Source organism: Macaca mulatta, chromosome 13, assembly GCF_049350105.2.
Source record: "Macaca mulatta isolate MMU2019108-1 chromosome 13, T2T-MMU8v2.0, whole genome shotgun sequence".
NCBI classification, from domain to species: Eukaryota; Metazoa; Chordata; class Mammalia; order Primates; family Cercopithecidae; genus Macaca; species Macaca mulatta.
In genome coordinates, this window is record NC_133418.1 from 72,646,535 (window position 1) to 72,670,965 (window position 24,431).

The 24,431-nt window shown below is 35.1% G+C and overlaps 1 long non-coding RNA gene across 2 annotated transcripts in view; it reads left to right on the top strand.

The window, feature by feature from the left end:
- The first annotated feature begins 275 nt into the window (after positions 1 to 275).
- LOC144333606 (uncharacterized) overlaps positions 276 to 24,431 on the top strand; it is a 69,771-nt gene continuing 45,615 nt past the window's right edge. For both annotated transcript variants that reach the window (XR_013402494.1, XR_013402492.1), the window contains exon 1: positions 276 to 367. This is a non-coding gene — a long non-coding RNA (uncharacterized LOC144333606). The remainder of the gene's footprint in view (positions 368 to 24,431) is intronic.

Genomic DNA, 24,431 nt, shown 5'->3' on the forward strand with positions numbered 1-24,431 from the left:
AGTAAAATTAACAGAGAAAAGAATAAAAGAATCATTACAAATAATTTTTTTAAAATAAGAAAAAACATGATATGGTTTGGCTATGCTGCCACCTGAAATCTCATCTTGAATTGTAATCCCCATAAACCCCATAATGCCCATGTGTCAAGTGCAGGAAAAGGTAGAGGTAATTGGATCATGAAGGCAGTTTCCCCTATGCTGTTCTCATGATAGTGACTCTCATGAGATCTGATGGTTTTATAAGCATCTGGCATTTCCCCTGCTTGCACTCACTCTGTCCTGCCACCCTGTGAAGAAAGCAACTGCTTCACCTTTGCCTTCCACCGTAACTGAAAGTTTCCTGAGGCCTCCCCACCTACGTGAAACTGTGAGTCAATTAAACCTCTTTCCTTTGTAAATTACCTCATCTTGGGTATTTCTTCATACCAGTGTGAGAACAGATTAATACACATGATTTAGCAAACTTTAGATTTAAAGATGCAAACAGATTAAAAATAAAATATAGAAAGCAATACATGATTCAAAGAGCAACCATAAGAGAGCTAAAGTATTAAGAAAGCTAAGTATTAAAGTTGAAAATAAACTATTATAAAAAAAAATACATTAAAACAAACAAAACTTACTAGAAAATTGACAAATGCTGAAAGTTGTGTGGAGAACTCTGGGAATTAAAATCTTCAGTGAGAACGAGTTATGGGGAGCATGGGCACATGTGTCAGTTTCATCTCCAGGAGCTCTACTAGGTTCTTACAATGAATATTGCAAAAATAATATATTTATGCTTCCAGCAAGGGGAAAAGAAAATGAATAATTTTCAGATATGCCAGGGTACTCTGTTCTTTTTATCAAGATCTGCCCTCAGGAGAAGTTACTTAACCAGAGCCTGAAGTGCTGAGGTTTCATCAGAACCTAACTGACCTGGGGAAAGGGAAGTAATTCCAGATTCATCTAGCCTTCCACGAGGAATAAGAACACCCATCTCCAGACCACTGTAGCCATCCTGTCCCAACTAAGGGGCACGGTGTGGGGGTGATGAGAAACTCAGAAGCACATATGAAACTCACACTCCAGAGGTACAGGCTCACTAAAAGTCATAGATCTAATAATATGTCTATAAAAAACATCCTTTACCCCCACCACACACCTTTTAAAAGGAGGATAAAAGAAAAAAAAACCCTAATTGAAAAAGACACAGAAAGTTTCAAAAACCAACTTAGGTACCACAGGAATGCAGAAATTATCAGACTAGGAATTAAAACAACTATGAACTAAAGAAGACAACGTACGAGAACAGATGGATAAAAAAATCCAAGCATATAAGAACAGATGGATAAAGAGATAGATAAAGACAGTGTTAAAAGAACCAAAAATAAATGCTAGAGATCAGAAACTATAACGGAAATAAAGAATGCCTAAGATGAGATCATTAGAAGACTGGACATGGCTGAGGAAATGATCTCTGAGTTTGATGATATCTCAATATAAAATTTCAAAATTAAAAAGCAAACCAAAAAAAAAAAAAAAGAGCAAAAAAAAAAAAAAAGCCACAGATATCCACAAACTGTGTCATAAATACAGAAGCTGTGGCATAACTACAGAAGATGTACCATAAACATAGCGAGAATATTAGAAGTAGAGATAAAGAAACAGAAAAAGTACTGGAAACATTAACAACTGAAAATTTCCCCCAATTAATGTCAGACACCAAACCACAGACCCAAGAAACCTAGAGAGCAGCAATCTGGATAACTGTCAAAAAAACTATATCTATGCATATTATTGTCAAACTATAAAAATCAAGAATAAAAAATAAATTCCTGGAAGAAGTCAGAGATGGGGAAAAATGTAATATCTATAGAGGAGCAAAGATAATAATTACACCCATCTTCTCTTCAGAAGCAATAAAAGCAGAAGAGAGCAGAGCAAAATGTTTAAAGTGTTGAAATAAAAGTCTCACCAATAAATTCTATACCCTTCAAAAGCGAAGAGGAAATAAAAACTCTCTCAGACAAAGATATATTTAAGGAATTGTGCATGTAAATACGATTTGCAAAATGTTAAAAGACGTTTTTAAATTTTGTGTTGCTAGGATTACAGGTGTGAGCCACCATGCCTGGCCTATTGTGTTGGAAGGTTTTGATATTAGGATGATACTGGTTCCACAGAATGAATAATTGAATAATTGAATTGAATAATGAGTAATTGAATAGGGAGGAATTCCTCCTCCCCAGTTTTTTTTTTTTTTTTTTTTTTTTTTTTTTTTAATAGTTTCAGTAGGATTAACACCATACCTTCCTTGTACATCTGGTATAATTTGGCTGTAAATCCATCTGGTCCAGTGCTTTTCTGGATAGTATGTTTTTTTTTATTATTACTTATACAATTTTATAACTCATTATTGGTTTCTTCAGGGTGTCTTTTTCTTCCAGATTCAATATTGGGAGGTTGTATATTTCCAGGAATTTATCTATTTCCTCTAGTGTTTCTAGTTGTGTGCACAGAGATGTTCATAGTAATCTCTGAGGACTTCTATATTTCTGTGGGATCAGCTGTAATGTTACCTTTGTCATATCTGATTGTGCTTATTTGGATCTTCAGTCTTTTTTTCCTTTGTTAATCTATCTAGCAGTCTATTAATTTTGTTTAGCCTTTCAAAAAACAAACTTTTTTGAAAGTTTCCTTTGAATAGTTTTCTTTATCTCAATTTCACTTAGATCTGTTCTGATTTTATTTCTTTCTTTTCTTCTGCTAGAACTGGGTTCTTCATTTAGAATTTAGTTCTTCTTTCTTTGTTTCTTTAGGTGTAATGTTAGGTTGTTAACAAGATGTTTCTCTCTTCTTGATGTAGGCATTTAGTGCTACAAATTTTATCCCTTCTTTTGCAACATCACAGAGGTTTTGTTACATTGTGTCAAAATTTTTGTTTCAAATAACTTTTTGATTTTTGCCTTAATTTTCTTGCTTATACAAAGGTCATTCAGGATCAACGTGCTTAATTTCCATGTATTTGTGTGGTTTTGAGAATTTCTCTTGGTATTAATTTGTATTTGTATTTGACTGTGACCTGAGAATATGTTGGGTATAATTTTAATTTTTCTGAATTTGTTGAGACTCTCTGACCAAGCATGCAGTCAATCTTAAAGTATGTTGTATCTGCAGATGAGAAGAATCTATATTCTGTAGTTGTTGGGTGGAGTATTCTTTAGATGTCTATTAAGACCAACTGGGCAAGTGTCAAGTTTAAATCCAGAATTTCTTTTTTAGTTTTCTGCCTGAAAGTTCTCCTTTAGAGACAAGAAAAATAATGTATGTCAGAAACTTTGATCTACATAAAGAAAAGAAAAACATTAGAAAAAGAATAACTGAAGGTAGAATAACTCTAATCTTTCTTATTGTTAGTTGATTTACCACATAATGGTTCATTTTGAATCATAATTGTACTGTATTTCACAAGGTATGTGTGTGTGTGTATATATATGTATGTATATGCTTATGTATGTATATATGTAAGTAGTATCAATGACAGCAGCAGTAAAACTAACAAATGGGTGAAAAAATAAATCCAAAAATTAAAAAAAATATATTTTGAACTAAATGAAAACAAAAACACAACTTATCAAAATGTGTGGAATACAGTTAAGGCAGTGTTTACAGGGAAATTTATATAACCTTGAATGCGTATAATAGAAAATAAGAAAGATTTAAAATCAAGATAAGCTTCCACCTTACAATACTAGGAAAAAATAGCCAATTAAATCCAAAGTAAGTAGAGGAAAATAAATGATAAAAATGAGAGCAGAATTCAAAAATTTGAAAATATGAAATCAATAGAGAAAATCAATAAAACAAAAATCTGGTTCTTTGAAAAGATGACTAAAACCGATAAAACTCTAGCAAGGCTAGCAAAGAAGAAAAAAGAGGGTACAGATTCCTAATGTCAGCAACAAAAGAGGGAGCATTACTATAGATACTGTAGACATTAAAAGGGTAATAATGGAATACTATGAATAACTCTATACTCACAAATTTGATAACCTAGATGAAGTGGGCAAATTCCTTGAAAGACACAATCTGACAAAATTCACACAAGAAGAAATAGTCTGAATAGGCCTAGGTCTAGTTAAAAAAAAAAAAACAACAACAACAACAATCAATCAATAATCTTCAAAACCAGGAAGCCCAAGGCCCAGGTGAGTTCACTAGTAAATTTTACCACACATTTAAGGAAGAAATTGTATCAGTTCTCTACCATATTTTTCGAAAGTTAGAAGCAAAGAAAATATTTTCAAATTTGTTCTATGAGACCAGTATCACCCTAATACCAAAACATACAAAGATGATACAAGAAAAGGAAACTGCAGAGCAACTCTCCCATGAAGAGAAATGTAATATCCTCAATGAAATACTAGCAAAGTGAATGAAAAAGGTTTAAAGGGAATTATAAATCATGACCAAGTGGAATTTATTACAGGTTTGCAAGGCAGAAATCAATTAATGTAATAAATCATATCAACAGGCTAAATTAAAGAAGAAAACTCACATGATCATATCGATAGATACAGAAAAAAAAAAAAATTGGAAAAAAAATCCAATGCTCATTCAGAATAAAATCTCATAGTAAATTAGGAATAGAGAAAAAGTTCCTCAACTAGTTAAAGAATAGGAAAAAAAAAAAAAAAAAAAAAAAAAAAACCCTAAAACTAATGTCACAATGGTGAAAAACTGCAAGTTGTTCCAATAAGATCAGTAATGAAGCAAAGGATTCCCCTCTCGCTACTGATTTTTACAACCATCAGAAATCCAAGTTAATGCAAGGATGAGATAAAAAGTAAATAAATGGTATATGGATTGGAAAGAAATAAATTAAACTGATTTTTCTTACAAATGACAAATAATCAACATAGAAAATCTGAAGGAATCAACAAAGAAGCTCTTGACCCTAATAATAATTACAGCAAGTTTGCAGGATAAAAGGTTAATATACAAAAGTCAGTTACTTTTCTATTTACCAACAAAGGACAGTGAAAATTTAATTATAAAACACAACACCATTTACATTAGCAGCCCAAAATTAAAAATTCAAGTGTATATCTATGAAAATATGTTTAACGTCTATATGAGAAAAACTACAATGTTCTAATAAAAAAATTCAAAGAACTTATAAAATAGACATTGCGTGTTTATGGACAGAAGAACTCTGTATTATTAGAAAGTAAATTCTTCTGAACTTAATGTATAGATTCGATGTAATTCAAATCAAAATCTCATTAAGTTATTTTATAAATATTGACAAACTGGTTCTGAAGATTATTTACAGAGGCAAAAAACCCAGAATAGCTGATACTGTTTGGCTCTGTGTCCCACTCAAATCTCTCCCATATATTATAGGAGAGATGTGGTTGGAGATAATTGAATCATGGGGGTGGTTTCCCCCATACTGTTCTTGTGGTAGTGAAAAGTCTCACGAGACCTGATGGTTTGACATGGGGAAACCCATTTCACTTGGCTCTCATTCTTTCTCTTGCCACCACCATATGAGACATGCCTTTCACCTTCCACCATAATTGTGAGACCCCCTAAGCCATGTGGAACTGTGGAACTGTAAGTCCAATAAACCTCTTTCTTTTTTAAATTGCCCAGGATCAGGTATGTCTTATTAGCAGCAGGAAAATAGACTAATACAATAGCCAACACAATTTGAAGGAGAAGAACCAAGTTGGAAGACTCACGCTGCCCAATCTCAAAACTTACTGTAATTCTATAATAATCAAGACAATGTGATATTGGCAAAAGAATAGACAAATAGATAAATAAAACAGAACAAAGTCCAGAAATAGACCCACATAAATATAGACATGTGATGTTTGACAGTGGAACAAAGGCAATGCAATGGAGGAAATATAATATTTTGATTAAGTGATGCTGGAATAACTGAACATCCACATGCAAAAAAAATGAATCTAGACAAAGATCATACTTTTTTTTTTTTTTTTTTTTTTTTTTTTTTTTGAGACTGAGTCTGGCTCTGTCGCCCAGGCTGGAGTGCAGTGGCCGGATCTCAGCTCACTGCAAGCTCCGCCTCCCGGGTTTACGCCATTCTCCTGCCTCAGCCTCCGGAGTAGCTAGGACCACAGGCGCCCGCCACCTCACCCGGCTAGTTTTTTGTATTTTTTAGTAGAGACGGGGTTTCACCGTGTTAGCCAGGATGGTCTCGATCTCCTGACCTTGTGATCCGCCCGTCTCAGCCTCCCAAAGTGCTGGGATTACAGGCTTGAGCCACCGTGCCCGGCTAAGATCATACATTCTTTACAAAAATTAACTCAAAATAGATTAAAACTTATTTGTCAAATACCAAATTGCAAAACTCCTAGAAGATAATATAGGTGAAAATCTATATAACCCAGAGTTTGGTAATGATTCTTTACACACATATATAACACATAAGAATGAACCATAAAAGAAAGAAGAAGCCAAGAAGCTGGAATTCATGGATATTAAAAAATTCTACTCTGTGAAAGACATTATGAAGAGAATTTAAAAAGCAAGAGACTGGGAGAAAATATTTGCAAAACATTATACTCCAAAATATTCAAGGGAAACTTAAAACTCAACAGCAAGAAAGGAAACATTCCTATTTAAAAATGGACCAAAGAGCTTAACAAATATCTCACCAGAGAAAATGTACACATGACAATTAATCATATAAAACGGTGTTCCACATTATATGTCATCAGGAAAATGCATGCTTGAAAGATCAAAATCTGGAAAACTGACACCAAATTCTGGTCAGGATACGGAACAGCAAGGACTTTCATTTATTGCTGGTGGGAATGCAAAATTGCATAGTCACTTTGTAAGAGTTTGGTGGTTTCTCTCAAAACTAAATATAATCCTAACACATGATCCAGTAACTGTGTTCCTTGGTATTAACCCAAAGACGTTAAAAATACATTCACATAGAAACGTTCACACAGAAGTGTATAGCAGCGTTCTTAATAAATGCCAAAATTAGGTACCAACAAGATGTCCTTCAGAAGGTGAATGGATACATAAACTGTGGTACATTAACACAATGAAATATTACCTAGGACTACAAAAAACTGAGATATAAAGCCACGAAGACACATGAAGCAACCATAAACACATATTCTCAAGTAAAATAAGCTAGTCTAAAAAGGCTGTGTATTATGCGATTCCAACTATATGGCATGCTGGAAAAGGCAGAATTATGGAAACAGTAAAAAGATCAATGGTTGCCATGCACTGGGAAGAGAAAGGGATGACTAGAGCACAGAGGATTTTTAGGGCAGTCATAATATCGTGTATAATACTGTAATGGTAAGTATGTGCCAATTATAAATTGTAATGTAAACTATGGACTAATGTTAACTATGGACTTTGAATGATTAACATGATGTCAATTCAGGTTCATCGGTTGTAATAAATATACCACTGTGGTGGGGGATGTTCATAATGGGAGAGGCAATGCATGTGTTGGGGCATGGAGTATATGGAAAATCTCTGTAAGTTCTTATTTTCTGCCCAATTTTTGTGTGAACTAGAAAAAGAAAAGTCAATGAAACTCAAAAAAGAAAAGAAGGAAGTAGGTAATAAAATCTTCAGTGGAAATTCATAGAGATTTGATTAGATAACAATGGAAACAATCTAGGAAACTAACGTTGATTATTTGAAAAGATCAATACAACTGAGAAACTTTTAGACTGACAAAGAAAAAAATAGGAGACTCAAATTACTAAAATCAGAAATGAATGAGAAGACATACTAATGATCTTAGAGAATTGAAAAAAAAATTGAGAAAATATATGAATAAGTATATGACAACAAACTAGATTACTTAGATTTCCTAGAAAGACACAACTATCAAAGCTGACCTTGGGTGGATACCATGCTTCATGCCTGTAATCCCAAAACTTTGGGAGGCCAGGGTGGGAGGATCACTTGAGGCCAAGGGTTCAAGACCAGCCTTGGCAACATAGTGTTACCTTATCTGTACAAAAACAAAAAATTATCCAGATGTGGTGCATGCCGATAGTCCTAGCTACCAAAGAGGCTGAGGGGGGAACCACTGTTTGCACTCAGGAGCTTGAAGTTTCGGTAATCTGTGATTATGCCACTGTACTTCAGCCTTGGTGAGTGAGATCTTGTTTCAAAAAAAATAAACTACTGGTCCAGCAAGACATAGAAAATCTGAATAGATATATCACAAGAAAAATGTTATAATTTATATCCATAATATTTCCAATAACAACACAATTCTATGACTAGAAAGCTTCTCTGAGGAGCCTACCAAATATTTAAAGAAGAATTAATACTTCAAAAGGTCTTTCAAAAGATAGAAGACATAACACTTCCGGCTTACTTTATAAAGCCATTATTAGCCTGAGACAAGAACCAGACAAATTATTCAGAAGAAACAAAAGCTACTGACCAATATCTTTTTGAATACAAATCCAAAACTTCTCCACTAAACTATAGCAAGTAAAGTCTAGCAATATATAAAAAGAATTATATATAGTAATCAAATGGGATTTGTGTTACAAATGCAAGGTCAGTTTAACATGTGAAAATCAATTAATGTAATATACCAATTAATGTAATATACAATAAAAAACATGTGAAAATCAATTAATGTAATATACAATAAAACAATGGATATAACTCGTGATCATATTAACAGACACAGAAAAAGCAATTGACAAATACAGCACTCTTTCTTGATAAAAGCGCTCAACAAATTAAGAATAGAAGAGAAGCAGAACTTCATCAGTGTGATAAAGGACATCTACCAAAAAAACAAAAACAAAAACAAAAACAAAAAACAAACACTGCTAACATTTTACTTAATAGTGAAAAAAGACACGCTTTCTCTCTAAAATCAGGAGAAGACAAGTATTTGTTTCCAAATTTGATTCAACATTTTGTTGGAGGTTCTAGTCAGAGAAATAACTCAAGGAAATGAAATAAAAGGCAGCCAGATTGGAAGGGAAGAAGCAAAACTATCTCTACCTGTAGATTACATGTCCTGTATGTAACAGAAAATACCAAGGAGTTTATAAAACAAACAGCACTGATAAATTCAGAAATATTTAAAGATATAAATTCAATGTAAAAATTGTATTTCTATAAAGTAGCAATGCATGAACTAAGATAAAATTGAGAAAATTCCATTTATAATAGAATTATGAGTAAAATTTAAAAATGCTTAGAAATAAAAAGAAGCACAAAACTTATACTCTGAAACTACAAAACATTGTTGAAAAAGATATATAGACCATATAACTAAAATGAAAGACATGACCGGGCATGGTGGCTCATGCCTGTAATCCCAGCACTTTGGGAGACTGAAGTGAGTGAATGACTTGAGGTCGGGAGTTTGAGACCAGCCTGGTCAACATAGTGAGACCCCTGTCTCTACTAAAAATACAAAAATTTAGCTGGGCATTGTGGTGTGCACCTATAATCCCAGCTACTTGGAAGGCTGAGGCAGGAGAATCACTTGAACCCAGGAGGCAGAGGTTGCAGTGAGCCAAGATGGCGCTACTGCTCTCTAGCTTGGGTAACAGAGCAAGACTCCATCAAAAATAAATAAATAAATAAAAATAAGGAAAGATATTAATGGAAATACTTAATAATAATAAGTTATAGTTTCAATTCAATTCATGCAAAACCCTAGATTTATTTTTTGCAGAAATTGGCAAGCCCATCTTAAAATTTCTATGGATTTGCAAGCAAGCCAGAATAGCAAAACAATCTTGAAATTAAAAAACAAGTTGGAGAACTTCCCAATTTCAAAATTCATTAATCAAAACAATGTGGTATTGGTGTAAGTATGGAAATATAGATTGATGTAAAAGAATTTAGTGTGCATAAATAAATACACATTTATGAACAAGCCTTCAAAAGAGTATGAAGCCACCCCCATGTGGTCCCTGGAGGCAACAAACTCTCTCACCATCCCACATTCAGTTTTCACCAATTTTTACCTGAGTTTTCGTGCTGGTGTCCCATGTCCCATTGCGTCCTCCTCAGGTAAGCACATGCTCATATCCTGTTGCTCCTTGCAAACACTTGTGTCTCCTTAGATCTTAGTCTATTTGATTGCTCTCAGAATCATCTCTCAGACACATTAATCTTTGCTATTTGTCCATCTTTTTTGTTGTTGTATGGATATAGATATAACTCTTTTCAGCTTACTGTGTCTCCAAGCAGAAACCCGAAGTATTATAGGATAGTGATATTATTTTAGTTTTCCTTTGATTTTGTAACACGCTTTGCTTACCTTAAGAGTCAAAACTTAATCTTAGGTATTTTTTTATCTTCAGCAATAAGCACAGGATGAGGTGTGCATAGCCCTAACCAAAAATTTGATTAGTCAAACTGAAGTCAAAGTCAGAAAGGCCTGCAGTTGTGTCATTTGGGGCAGAGTCTTAAGCAATTCGTGGCATCAGCCTCAGCATTCTGTGTTTATCCAATAGTATTAGATTTTATTCTCCTATTTTGGCATAGGTGATATCTTCCTTAATCAGACATGTATGCAAAGGTAATTAAATTATTTGAAGGACTCTCTCTATTATAGGAGGTATTGTGGAAAGGGCCAAGAATGATGAAAGGTTCTGGCAAAAAATGATTTTATTTAGTCACATTGTAGGCTGCTTTTACCATATATGGTAGTGGTTTTGACTAAATATTAGAACCACTTAGAAAGGTATCAAAATATTGGCTTGGCTCCACCCTAGAAAAACTAAATCAGAATCTCTGTGTTTGGGCAATGAAATTATTAAACCTCCCTATGGCATTCTAATCTGTAGTTAGAAAGGGTAAGTATGGTGCTAATTAGTTTGTATGCTAGAAATAAATATCATCTGTATTTAATTATTATAGATATAATTCCATCAAAATATGGATGAGTAAAACTATAAATTTAACCAAGAAAAAACTAACCATATCATGATATTTTTAAGTCACTAATAAGGTTTTTATAAGAATCTTCTGTAAGCTCTCTTCAGCCTATGATAATGTTCGATTAACCTGTCTCCTAAAAATCTACTTAATTATAAGAGTGTTAACTTCATCTGCATTAATTTAGACCAAGAGACAGATAGGAAAGTCAATAGGAGTAGGAGAGATGTGTAATTAGTCTTGGTAATGTCAGCCTGATATCTCGTTCCCCAGATAGCGCCTAAACACTATTACTTCTACTCTCATATAGGTCCTTTAGTCTCAGTGACATTCTCCAAGTTTCTATATAAATTAGGATAGGTTAATTTTTTCTGTGGTAACAAATCAATCCTAAAATGTCACTGAACTAATAAAATAAACATTTATTTCTCACTTGTACAGAGCCTGCTGCATATCTGAATGATTTTCTAAAATAACTATGTTCTATACTTAAGAGTCATATATCCAAACTTCTGTGGGTGCCATCACCATATTGCTCAATTATTACACACCCATTCATGTGCTTTTGCTATGGTAGACAACTATGCATGGATTTTCTATTCCCTCAGTCCAGAAGTGGTATATATTCTGCTCACTGCACATTGGACAATACTAGACATGAGGCTTCACTCAATCACAAGGAAAAGGAATGTAATCCTCAATTTATTATTTCCAGATTTCTAATTCACAAGTGAATTATTTTTAATATTGCAATTGAGAATTTAATTCATCATTAGTACATATGTAATTTATCTAATTACATTTATCTAGTGTTTAAGTTTTGTCTCTTATAAATCAAAATACCATTTGATTATTGCTTCAAATAGAATAAAAATTTAACACTAAAACACTGATACCTAGCTCATCTAAGACATACTAAAAGACAAATGCAATAATACTCTATGAGAACAAGGTGGTTAACACACCCTCCTTTAAAAAAATTCAAGCCTGAATCAAGCCTTACGATACTATAAGGTAAGTCACTAGCCAATAAAATAATCAATTTCTAGATTCTGGTCATTGGTCCCTTTTTATTATAGGTCCCTACCACATACACTTACGAGGTTCCTGTAAAATGTATGCTGGTTAGGAACATTGGGATTTTTTTTTTTTAAAAATACTTTAAGTTCTAAGGTACATGTGCATAACGTGGTTTGTTACATATGTATACTTGTGCCATGTTGGTGTGCTGCACCCATCAACTCGTCAGCACCCATCAACTCGTCATTTACATCAGGTATAACTCCCAATACAATCACTCCCCCCTCCCCCTTCCCCATGATAGGCCCCAGTGTGTGATGTTCCCCTTCCCGAGTCCAAGTGATCTCATTGTTCAGTTCCCACCTATGAGTGAGAACATGCGGTGTTTGGTTTTCTGTTCTTGTGATAGTTTGCTGAGAATGATGGTTTCCAGCTGCATCCATGTCCCTACAAAGGACACAAACTCATCCTTTTTGATGGCTGCATAGTATTCCATGGTGTAGGAAAATGTGGCACACATACATTGGGATTTTTAACTTACTAACTTATTAGTGGTGATGTCAAGTAAAATAGGCTAAGTATATTTAATGAAATTGAAATTTTACAATAACTACCCTTATTTCTCATGGATGCCTACTTTTAGAAAGTTACATTTTTAAGGATTATTGATATTTTCTGAATACTGTACATTTAAAAATACCATCATATAAATCCTCTTAATATTTTTATACTCTGTCTATTATATAATAAAAATTATTTAAACCCAAAAATAATATCATGTGACTAGAAACCAACTTGAAAATAGACAATAGAAACACATAACTACAGTGGAGTTTGCTGGCCAAGAATTAATATGTCACAGATATGAAGGAAAAGGCATTGAAAATAAACTAAAAGACAATTGCGCCAAAGAATCCAAATCTATATAATATAATAAAATAAAGACTCTGAAGCTGAAAAATACAATTCATGAGTTAAGAACTTTTTATACAGTTTTCATAGCACGTTAAACACAGCAAAAGAAAGAACAAATAAACTGGGAGAAATATAAAATAATTTTTAAATTGAGCAAAACAAGGAATATAAATGGAAAATATATAAAACATCACTAGGAATATATGGGTTAGAGTAAAACAGCCTAATATATGTGTACTTGTTTGAGAAAGAATAGAAGAAAAAGATAGTCATCAATAGTATTTGAAGAACTAATGTTGAAAATTCAATAAATACACCAGCCCACAGATTCAAAAAGTTATAAGAATCCCAACAATAAGCACATAACAATGACTACATATAAGCAAACATAATAAAACTACTAAAAGTAGGACAAAACAAAACGAGACTCCTGAAAAGACACACACTACTCTCTTAATAAAAATGCTGATGCCCGAAATTATGAAAGAGAGAATAAAATGGAATAAGACCACTATAAAAGTAAAAAATAAATTGTCAATTTAGAAGTTTATGCTGAGAAACAAATATCCTTATAAAATAAAGAGAAATAAACTATTCATGCTGAAAAACAAAAAGGAGAAAATGAATGTACCATCAATAGATGCATTCACTATTAGATATATAAAAGGAATTACTATAGACAAAAGAAAAAAATCACATAAACACAGGAAAGATATTAGTGAATGTGATCCAGATTGTCTTACCAATCAACAATTACGGTAGCTTACGGATAAAAACGTATAAAATAAAATTGTTAACATAAAATCTGAGAAGTAATTGGAGCAAAATGTTCAAAGCTTTAGTATTTTCATAGTCATTATGAATTAATAAAATTTTACATATTTATAATGTCAAATATGTATTTTTTAACCTTTAAAATATTAAAATACTTAATACTGTGAATATTAAATTAATGTAAAACACCTGTGTTTTGAAGGAGCAGAGCAAAATGGTGGAATAGAAGTCTCCACCAATCATCCCCCAACAGGGGTGAGCACTCATAGTAACTGGTTTTAACTCCATAGCACTGAAAGAGGCACTAAAGAGACAGAGAAAATAGTCTTAAATAGCCGACGTACTCCCACCCACGCCCACATTCTCCCTGCACTACTCTCACGGTGCCGAGAGCATTTCTGGGAACTGAAGGAGGAAGAACACAGCAATTGTGAGGCATTAAACTCAGCGTTGTCCTTTTAGAGTAGAAAGGACAACCAGACCAAACTCAGATGATGGCTGGCCATGAAGTGAACATTTAAACCAGCCATAGGCAGAGGGGAATTGCAGATCCCAGTGGTCAGAACTCTTATGCGTGTCCTAGTACTGAACTAGGCCTAGAGACAGTGGACTGAGGAGGCATGTGAAATACTGAGACACCAGCTGGGGCAGCCAAGGGAGTGCTGGCATCACCCTTCCCCTAACCCCAGGCTGCACAGTTTAGATCTCCAAGAGAGGCCCCTTCCTTCCATTTGAGGAGTGAAGAGGGAAGAATGGGGAGGACTTTGTCTTATACCTTGGATACCGGCTCAGTCACAGCAGGATAGGACACCAGTCAGAACCACACGGCCCCCATTCCAAACCCTAGTCCCAGGTAATATTTCTAGACAACACTGTGGGCCAGAAGAGAACCCATTGCCTTGAAGGAAAGGATCCAGTCCTAGCAGCGTTCACCATCTTCTAACCGAAGAGCCCTTGGGCCCTGAATAATCAGTAACAATAGCCAGGTATTATCTTGGGGGCCTTTCTTGAGCCTCTGAGACTTGCTGGCTTCAGATGAGACTCAGCACATTACCCGTTGTGGCTACAGGAAAAACCATTTCTTCTTGAGAGAAGCAGAGGGAAATGTAATGACGACTTTGCCTTGCACCTTAGGTACCACAATAGCCTTAGTGGGATAGAACATCAAGCAGGCTCTTAGGATTCCTGATTCCAGGACTTGACTCTTAGTATTTCTGGACATGTCCTGGGCTAGAGGGCAGCCTACTGCCCAAAGGGCAAGTACCAGGCCAGGCAGCATTCGCTACAAGGTGACTTAAGAGCCTTTGGACCTTAAGGTCAAAGGTAATGTCAGCAGTAATCTGGCAGTACCCCTAATGACCTGGGGTGGTGATGCCTATGGGGTCAGGCTCTCTTCTGCTTTTGGAAGTGGGAGGAAAGAGTGGGAAGGAATGTATCTTGTGGTTTGAGTGCCAGCTTAGTCGCAGTACAATAGAACACCAGATAAACTTCTAAGGTTTTTGACTCTGGTCACTGACTCCCAGATGGTACCTCTAGATTGACCTGGGCTCTAGGAGACCTTGCCAACTGAAAGGAAGAACACAAGCCTGGCTGGCTTTGCCAGTGACTGACTGTAGAGCCCCAGGGCCTTCAGCAAACATAGGCAGTATACAGGGAGAAGTTACAGTGGGCCTTGGGTGAGACTCACAGCTCTCCTGGCTTCAGGCCTGACACAGAATAGTTATAGTGGTAGTGGCCACAGGGGTGCTTGTATCACTCCACCCCCAGCCTAAGGTGGCTTGGAACAGAGAAAGAGACTGTTTATTTTAGAGAAAGTAAGGGAAAATAATAAGAATCTCTGCCTGATAATCCAAAGAATTATCCTGGATCTTGTCTAAGACCATCAAGGTAGTACCTCTATGAGTGCAAGAACGAGAGCATTCTGGACCTGGGGTATCCCTTAAAAACAGATACAGCTTAGATTACACCACCAAAATCCTTCTGAATATCCAGAAAGCCTTCCTGAGAAGGATGGGTACAAATAAACCCAGACTGTATAGACTAAAATAAATAAGTAACTCCTCAATGCCCAGACACAGAATAACAGCTACTAGGATCAACACAATTCAGGAAAACATGACCTGACCAAATGAACTCAATAAGGCACCAGGGACCAATTCTGGAGAAACAGAGATATGTAACCTTTCAGACAGATAAATGAAAATAGCTGCATTGAGTAAATTAAAAGAATTTCAAGATAACACAGAGAAGGCATTCAGACTCTATCTGTTTTCACAAAGAGACTGAAATAATTTAAATGAGTCACACAAAAATTCTGGAGTTGAAAAATGCAACTGGCTTATGAAGAATGCATGAGAGTCCTCTAATAGCAGAATTAATCAAGCAAAAGGAAGAACTAGTATGTGTGAAAACAGGGTATTTGAAAACATACAGTCTGATAAGACAAAAGAAGAAAGAATAAAAGACAATGAATTCTGTCAACAGGATCTAGAAATTAGCCTCAAAAAGCAAATCAAAGAGTCAATAGCCTTAAAGAGAAGATCAAGAAATAAATAGAAGTAGTAAGTTTATATAACGGGAAAATAACAGAGAACTTCCCAAAACTAGAGAAAGATATCAGTATCCAAGTACAAGAAGGTTATGGAACATCAAGCAGATTTAACTGAAAGAAGACTACCACAATGCATTTAACAATAGAACTCTCAAAGATCAAACATAAAGAAAGGATGCTAAAAGCAGCCAAGAGAAGAGAAACAAATAACATGCAGTGGAGCTCCAATATGTCTGGCACAGACTTTTCAGTGGGAAACTTACAGGCCAGGAGAGAGTAGCAGGATATATCTAAAGTGCTGAAGGAAAAAAAAAATTGCCCTAGAATAGTATACCAGGTGAAAATACTCCTTGACCATGAAAGAGAAATAAAGACCTTCCCAGAAAAACAAAAGCTGAGAGGTTTCATCTATGCTAGACCTGTTCTAAGTAAACAATAAAGGGAGTCATTCAATCAGAAAGAAAAGGACATTAATGAGCAATAACCAATCACTTAAAGGTATAAACCTCATTGATAATAGTAAGTACACAGAGAAACACAAAGTATTATAACATTGTAACTGTGGTGTATAAACTACTCTGATCCTAAGTAGAAAGACTAAATGATGAACCCATCAAAAATAACAACTACAACTTTTCAAGACATAATTGGTTAAATTAGGTATATATGACTATAGAAACAACAAGAAGTTAAAAAGTGGGGGGATGGAGGTAAGGTGTAGAATTTTTATTAGTTTTCTTTTGCTTGTCTATGCAAATAGTGTTAAGTTGTTATCAGGTTAAAATAATAGGTAATAAGATAGTATTTGCAAGTCTCATGATAACCTCTAACCAAAAAACATAAAAATGTTACACAAAATATAAAAAGCAAGAAACTAAATCATATAATGACCAGAGAAAATTCCCTTCAATAAAGGAAAACTGGTAACAAAGAAGAAAGGAAGACAACAAACAGAAAACAAATAACAAAATGACAGCAATTAGTTCTTAACAATAATAACATTAAATGTAAAAGGAGTAAATTCTCCAATCAAAAGCCATACACTGGCTGAATGTATACAAATACAAGACCCACTGATCTGTTGCCTACCAAAAACAAACTTTACCTATAATGACACATATAGAGTGAAAACAAAGGGATGGAAAAAGAGATTCCATGCCAATTGAAACCAAAAGAGAGGAAGAGTTGTTATATCAGACAAAACGGATTTCAAAACAAAAACTATATGAGGAGACAAAAAAGGTCCCTGTATAATGATAAAAGGGTCAATTCAGCAAGAGGCAATAACAATTTTAAATATATATGCACCCAACACTGGAGCACCCAGATATATAAAGGAATATTCTTAGAACTAAAAAGAGAGATAGGTCCCAATACAATAACACCTATAGACTTTAACACCCCACTTTCAGCATTGGACAGATCTTCAGACAGAAAATCAAAAAAGAAGCATTGCATTTATTCTGCATCGTAGACCAAATGAATCTAATAGATATTTACAAAACATTTCATCCAATGGCTACAGGATACACATTTTCTTCCTCAGCATATGGATCATTCTCAAGGATAGATCATGTGTTAGGTCACAAACCAAGTTTTAAAATATTTGAAAAAATTGAAATAATATCAAACATCTTCTCTGTCCACATGGAAAAAACTAGAAATTTATAACAAGAGGAATTTTGGAAACTATACAAATACATGGAAATTACACAATATGCTCATGAATGACCAATGAGTCAATAAAGAAATTAAGAAGAATATTGAAAAATTTTTGAAACAAATGATAATACAACTACAACATACAAAAACCTTTGGGATACAGCAAAAGCAGGACCAAGAGGGAAGTTTATGGCTATATCAAAAATGAGAAAAAATTTCAAATAATTCATGTAATAATGCATCTTAAAAAACTAGCGAAGCAAGAGAAAACTAAACCCAAATTAGTAGAAGAAAGAAAATAACAAAAATCAAACAGAAATAAGTGAAATTGAGATGAAAAAAATAAAAATAAAATGAAAAATTTGAGTTTTTGAAAAGATAAACGAAATTGACAAACCTTTAGCCAGACTAAGAAAAAATGACAGAAGATCCAAATACATCAAATCAGAAATGAAAAAGGAGACATTGCAACATTTACCACAGAAATTCAAAGGATTATTAGTGGCCACAATGAGCAACTATATATGCCAATAAATTAGAAAATCTAAAAGAAATGGACAAATTCCTAGACACATGTAACCTACGACGATTGAAACAGAAAGAAATTCAAAACCTAAACAGACCAATAACAAGTAATGACATTGAGGCCATAATGAAAAATCTCCCAATAAAGAAAAGCAGCTTTGCTGCTGAATTCTACCAAACATTTAAGAAAGAAAGAAATACCATTTCTACTCAAACACTTCTGAAAAACAGAGGTGGGAATACATTGAAACTCATTCTATGAGACCAGTATTACCGTGATACTGTAACCAGATGAAGATACATCAAAAAAAAAAAAAAAGAAAGAAAGAAAGAAAGAAAAGAAAGAAAACTATAGGCCAGTATCTCTGATGAATACCGATATAAAAATTCTCAAGAAAATACTGGCAAACCAAATTCAACAATACATTAGAAAGTTCATTCATCATGACCTAGTGGGATTTATCCCTCAGATGAAAGGATGGTTTAACCTATGCAAGTCAATGTTATACATCGTATCAACAGAATGAAGGAAAAAACCACATAATCCTTTAAACTGACGCTGGAAAAGCATTTGATGGAATTCAACATCCCTTCATGATAAAAATCTCCAAAAACTAGTATAGAAAGAACATACCTCAACATAATAAAACCCGTATTTGACAGACCAACAACTAGAATCATACTGAATGGGGAAAAGTGAAAGCCTTTCCTCAATATCTGGAACATGACAAGAATGCCCAATGGGACCAGTGTTATTTAACATAGTACTGGAAGTCCTACCTAGAGCAATCAGACAAAAGAGAGGTATAAAAGGCATCCATATTGGAATGAAAGAAGTCCAGTTACTCTCATTTGCAGATGATATAATATTGTATTTGGAAAAACCTAAAGACTCCACAAGAAAACTGTGTTAATCTGTTCTCATGCTGCTAATAAAGACATACCCAAGACTGGGTAATTTATAAAGGAAAGAGGTTTAATGGACTCACAGTTTCACATGGCTGGGGAGGCCTCACAATCATGGTACAAGACAAAGGAAGAGCAAAGGGACTTCTTACATGGTGGTGGGCAAGAGAGAGCATGTACAGGGGAACTACCCTTTATAAAACTATCAGATTTCATGAGACTTATTCACTATCACAAGAACAATGTGAGATGATTCAATTACCTCTCACCTGGTTCCTCCTACGACATGAGGGAATTATGGGAACCACAATTCAAGATGAGATTTGGAAGGGGACACAGACAAACCATATTATTCTGCCCCGGCCCCTCCTAAATCTCATGTCCTCACATATCAAAACCAATCATGCCTTCCTAACAGTCCCCAAAAGTCTTAACTCATTTCAGCATTAACTTAAAAGTCCACAGTCCAAGTCTCATCTGAGACAAGGCAAGTCCCTTCTGCCTATGAGCCTATAAAATCGAAAGCAAGTTAGTTACTTCCTGGATACAATGAGGGTACAGGTATTAGGTAAATACAGTCATTCCAAATGGGAGAAATTGGTCCAAACAAAAAGGCTACAGGCCCCATGCAAATCCTAAATTTAGCAGACCATTCAAATCTTAAAGCTTCAAAACGATCTCCTTTGACTCTATGTCTCACATTCAGGGTCTGCTGATGCAAGAGGTGGGCTTTCATGGCTTTGGGCAGCTCTACCTCTGTGGGTCTGCAGGGTACAGATCCCCTTCTGGCTGCTTTCATGAGTTGGCATTGAGTGGCTGTGGCTTTTCCAGGCACACAGTGCAACCCATTGGTAGCTCTACCATTCTGGTAGATCTGGAGGACAGTGCCCTCTTCTCACAGCTCCACTAGGCAGTGCCCCAGTGGAGACTCTGTGTGGGGGCTCCACCTCCACATTTCCCTTCTGCACTGGCCTAGTGGAGGTTCTCCATGAGGGATTCACCCCTCCAGCAAACTTTTGCGTGGACATCCAGGCATTTCCATACATCCTCTGATCGGTAGATGGAGGTTCCCAAACCTCAAATCTTGACTTCTGTGCACCCACAGGCTCAACACTACATGGAAGCTGCCAAGGCTTGAGGCTTGCAGCCTCTGAAGCCATGGCCCAAGCTGTGGATTAGCCCCTTTTAGCCATGGTTGGAGTGACTGGGATGCAGGGCAGCAAGTCCCTAGGCTGCACACAGCAGGGGGGCCCTGGGCCCGCCACACGAAACCATTTTTTTTCGTAGGCCCCTTGGTCTGTGATGGGAGGGGCTGCTGAAAAGGTCTGTGACATGCTCTGGAGACATTTTCATCATTGTATTAGTGATTTACATTTGGCTCCTTGTTACTTATGCAAATTTCCACAGTAGAAAACCCGATTAAATTTAAATTTATCCCCAGAAAATGGGTTTTTCTTTTCTATCATGTCATCAGGCTGCATATTTTCCAAACATTTATGCTCTGCTTCCTCTTGAACGCTTTGCCACTTGGAAATTTCTTCCACCGGATACCTTAAATCATCTTTATCAAGCTCAAAGTTTCAAAAATCTCTGGGACAGGGGCAAAATTCTACCAGTTTTTTTACATAGGAAAAGTGATCTTTACTTTAGTTCCCAAGAAGTTCCTCATCTCCATCTGGGACCATTTCAACCTGGACTTCATTGTCCATACCGCAGTCAGTATTTTGGTCAAAGCCATTCAACAAGTCTCTAGGAAGTTCCAAACTTTACTACATCTTCATGTCTTTTTCTGAGCCCTCCAAAATGGTTCATTCTGTGCCTGCCACCCAGTTCCAAAGTCATTTCCACATTGTTGGGTATCTTAACAGCAGTGCCCCACTACCTGGTACCAATTTGCTATATTAGTCTATTCTCACACTGCCAATAAAGACATACTCAACACTAGATAATTTATAAAGAAAAGAGGTTTAATGGACTCACAGTTCTACATGGCTGGGGAGGCCTCATGATCATGGTGGAAGACAAAGGAAGAGCAAAGGGATTTCTTACATGGTGTTGGGCAAGAGAGAGCATGTGCAGGGGAACTCCCTTTATAAAACCATCAGATCTCACAAGATTCACTCACTATCATGAGAACAGTATGGGGGAAACTGCCTCCATGATTCAATTACCTCTCACCAGGTCCTTACCATGACATGAGGGAATTATGGGAGCCACAATTCAAGATGAGATTTGAGTGGTAACACAGCCAAACCATATCAAAACCTATTAGAACTGAAAAACAAATTTAGCAAAGTTGCAGGATACAAAATCACATAAAAATAGCAGTAGCATTTCTATATGCCAACAATGAACAAATTAAAAAAGAAGTTTAAAAAAGTAATCCCATTACAATAGCCATACACAAATTTAAATACCTAGGAATTAACCAAAAAAGTGAAAGATCTCTATAATGAAAACTATAAAATAATGATGAAAGAATTTAAAAAGACAACCAAAAAATGAGAAAAAATTCTATATTCATGAGTTGAAAAATATTGTTAAAATGTCCATACTACCCAAAGCAATCTATAGATTCAATATAATCTGTATCAAAATACCAATTAAATTCTTCACAGAAATAGGAAAAATATTCTGAAATATATAAGAATCCACAAAAAAACCCAGAATATTCAAAGCTTTCTGAATGAAAAAAAATAAAAAAATAAAAAAAACCTTACGGAATTTCATTACCTGACTTCAAATTATACTACAGAGTTATAATAATCAAAACAACATGGTACTGGCATAAAAATAGACACACAGACTAATTGAACAAAATAGAGAACCAAGAAATGAATTCACACACCAGCAGTAAACTAGTTTTCTACAAAGGTACCAAGAACATGAACTTGGGAAAAGACAGTCTCTTCAATAACTGCTGCTGGGAAACCTGGATATTCATCTGCCGAAAAGTAAAACTAGACCCCTATCTGGTGCTGTATACAACAATCAAATCAAGTCTTTAAGATTAAAGACTTAAATCTAATACCTCATCTATGAAACTACTACAAAAAGAATATTGGGAGAAAATCTCCAGGACATGGTTCTGTGCAAACATTTCTCAAGCAATACCCCACAAGTACAGAGATATTGCTTAAGGGTTATTGTTTAAAGCAACAATGGACAAATGGAATCACATTAAGTAAAAAGTTTCTACACAACAAAGGATACAATCAACAAAGTGAAGAGACAGCCCACTGAATGAGAGAAAATATCTGAAAAACTACCCATCTGTCAAGGGATTGATAATCAGAATATATCAAGAGCTCAAATAACTCTATAGAGGAACACTTTAATAATCTGATTTAAAAATTGGCAAAAGATCTGAATAAACATTTTTCAAAATAACACATACAAATTGCAAACAGGTACATGGAAAGATGCTCAACATCATTGATCATCAGAGAAATGCAAATCAAAACTACAATGAGACATGATCTCACAGCAGTTAAAATAGCTTATATCCAAAAGACAATCAGTAACAAATGCTGGCGAAGATGAAGAGAAAAGAAAACCCTTGTACACTGTTGGTGGGAACGTAGATTAGTACAACCACTATGGAGAACCATTTGGAGGTTTCTCCAAATACTAAAAATCTAGCTGTCAAATGATCGAGCAATCCCACTTCTGGGTACATACATCAAGGAAAAGAAATCATTATATCAAAGAGATATCTGCACTACTATGTTTGTCGTAGCACTGTTTACAATAGCTAAGATTTGGAAGCAACCAACAGTCCAGCAATAGATTAATGGATAAAGAAAATTTGGTACTTATACACAATGGAGATCCAGTCATTTGCAACAACAAGGTTGGAACTGGAGATTATTATGTTAAGTGAAATAAGCCAGGCACAGAAAGACAAACATTACATTTTCTCATATATTTGTGGGAACTAAAAATCAAAACAATTGATCTCATAAACATAGAAAGTAGAAGGATGGTTACCAGAGAAAGAAAATGGTAGTCGGGTGTAGAGGTGAAGGTGGGGATGGTTAATGGGTACCAAAAAAAAAAAAAAAAAAATAGAAACCATGAATAAAACCCACTTTGATAGCACAGTAGGGTGAATATAGTAAATAATAATTTAACTTTACATTTTAAAATAACTTATATAATGTAACGGGATTATTTGTGACTCAAAGGGTAAATGCTTGAGGGGACGGATACCTCATTCTCCTTGACATGCTTATTTCATGTTGCATGCCTGTATCAAAACATCTCACGTACCCCATAATTACATACACCTACTATGTACCCACAAAAAAATCAATTAATGGAACATAGTAAGTATAAAAGAAAATGGAATAATAAGCTATATTTGATTAATTCAAAAGATAGCAAGATAGGAGACAAAAGAAGAATTACAAAATAGAAACACAAAATGAAAATAGTAGATATAAATCTAATTATATGTTGCTACATATATTCTAAAAATACCAAATAGTCATTAAGAGTCTGAATTATTTTAAAGTATGTATTGCTTCTCAGAGCACACCTTAAACATGAGAATGCACAATATTTGAAAAGTGGACCTTAAAAATATACTATGAAAACAGAAATAAAAAAATTGGTATAGCTATATTAATATCAAACAATGTTGATATTAATGAAAGCACTGCTAGAGATAAAGATGGACATTTTATAATAAAGGACTCAATTCCCCAGGTAGATATGTTGATTATAAGTGTGCCACTGATAGTTTAATGTAGATAAATAATATTTGATGTAAATAAATTTTAAAAAGTCTATAATCACTGTGGGAGATATTTAATCAAATATTTCATAAACATATGAGCAGGCCGGGCATGGTGGCTCACACCTGTAATCCCAGCACTTTAGGAGGCCAAGGCAGGTGGATCAAGAGGTCAGGAGATTGATACCATCCTGGCTGACACCGTGAAACCCCGTCTCTACTAAAAATACAAAAAATTAGCCGAGCGTGGTGGCGGGCACCTGTAGACCCAGCAACTTGGGAGGGTGAGGCAGGAGAATAGCATGAACCCAGGAGGGGGAGCTTGCAGTAAGCCGAGACCATGCCACTGCACTCCAGCCTGGGCGACAGAGCAAGACTCCGTCTCGGAAAAAAAACAAAAAAAAAGCCTATGAGCAAACA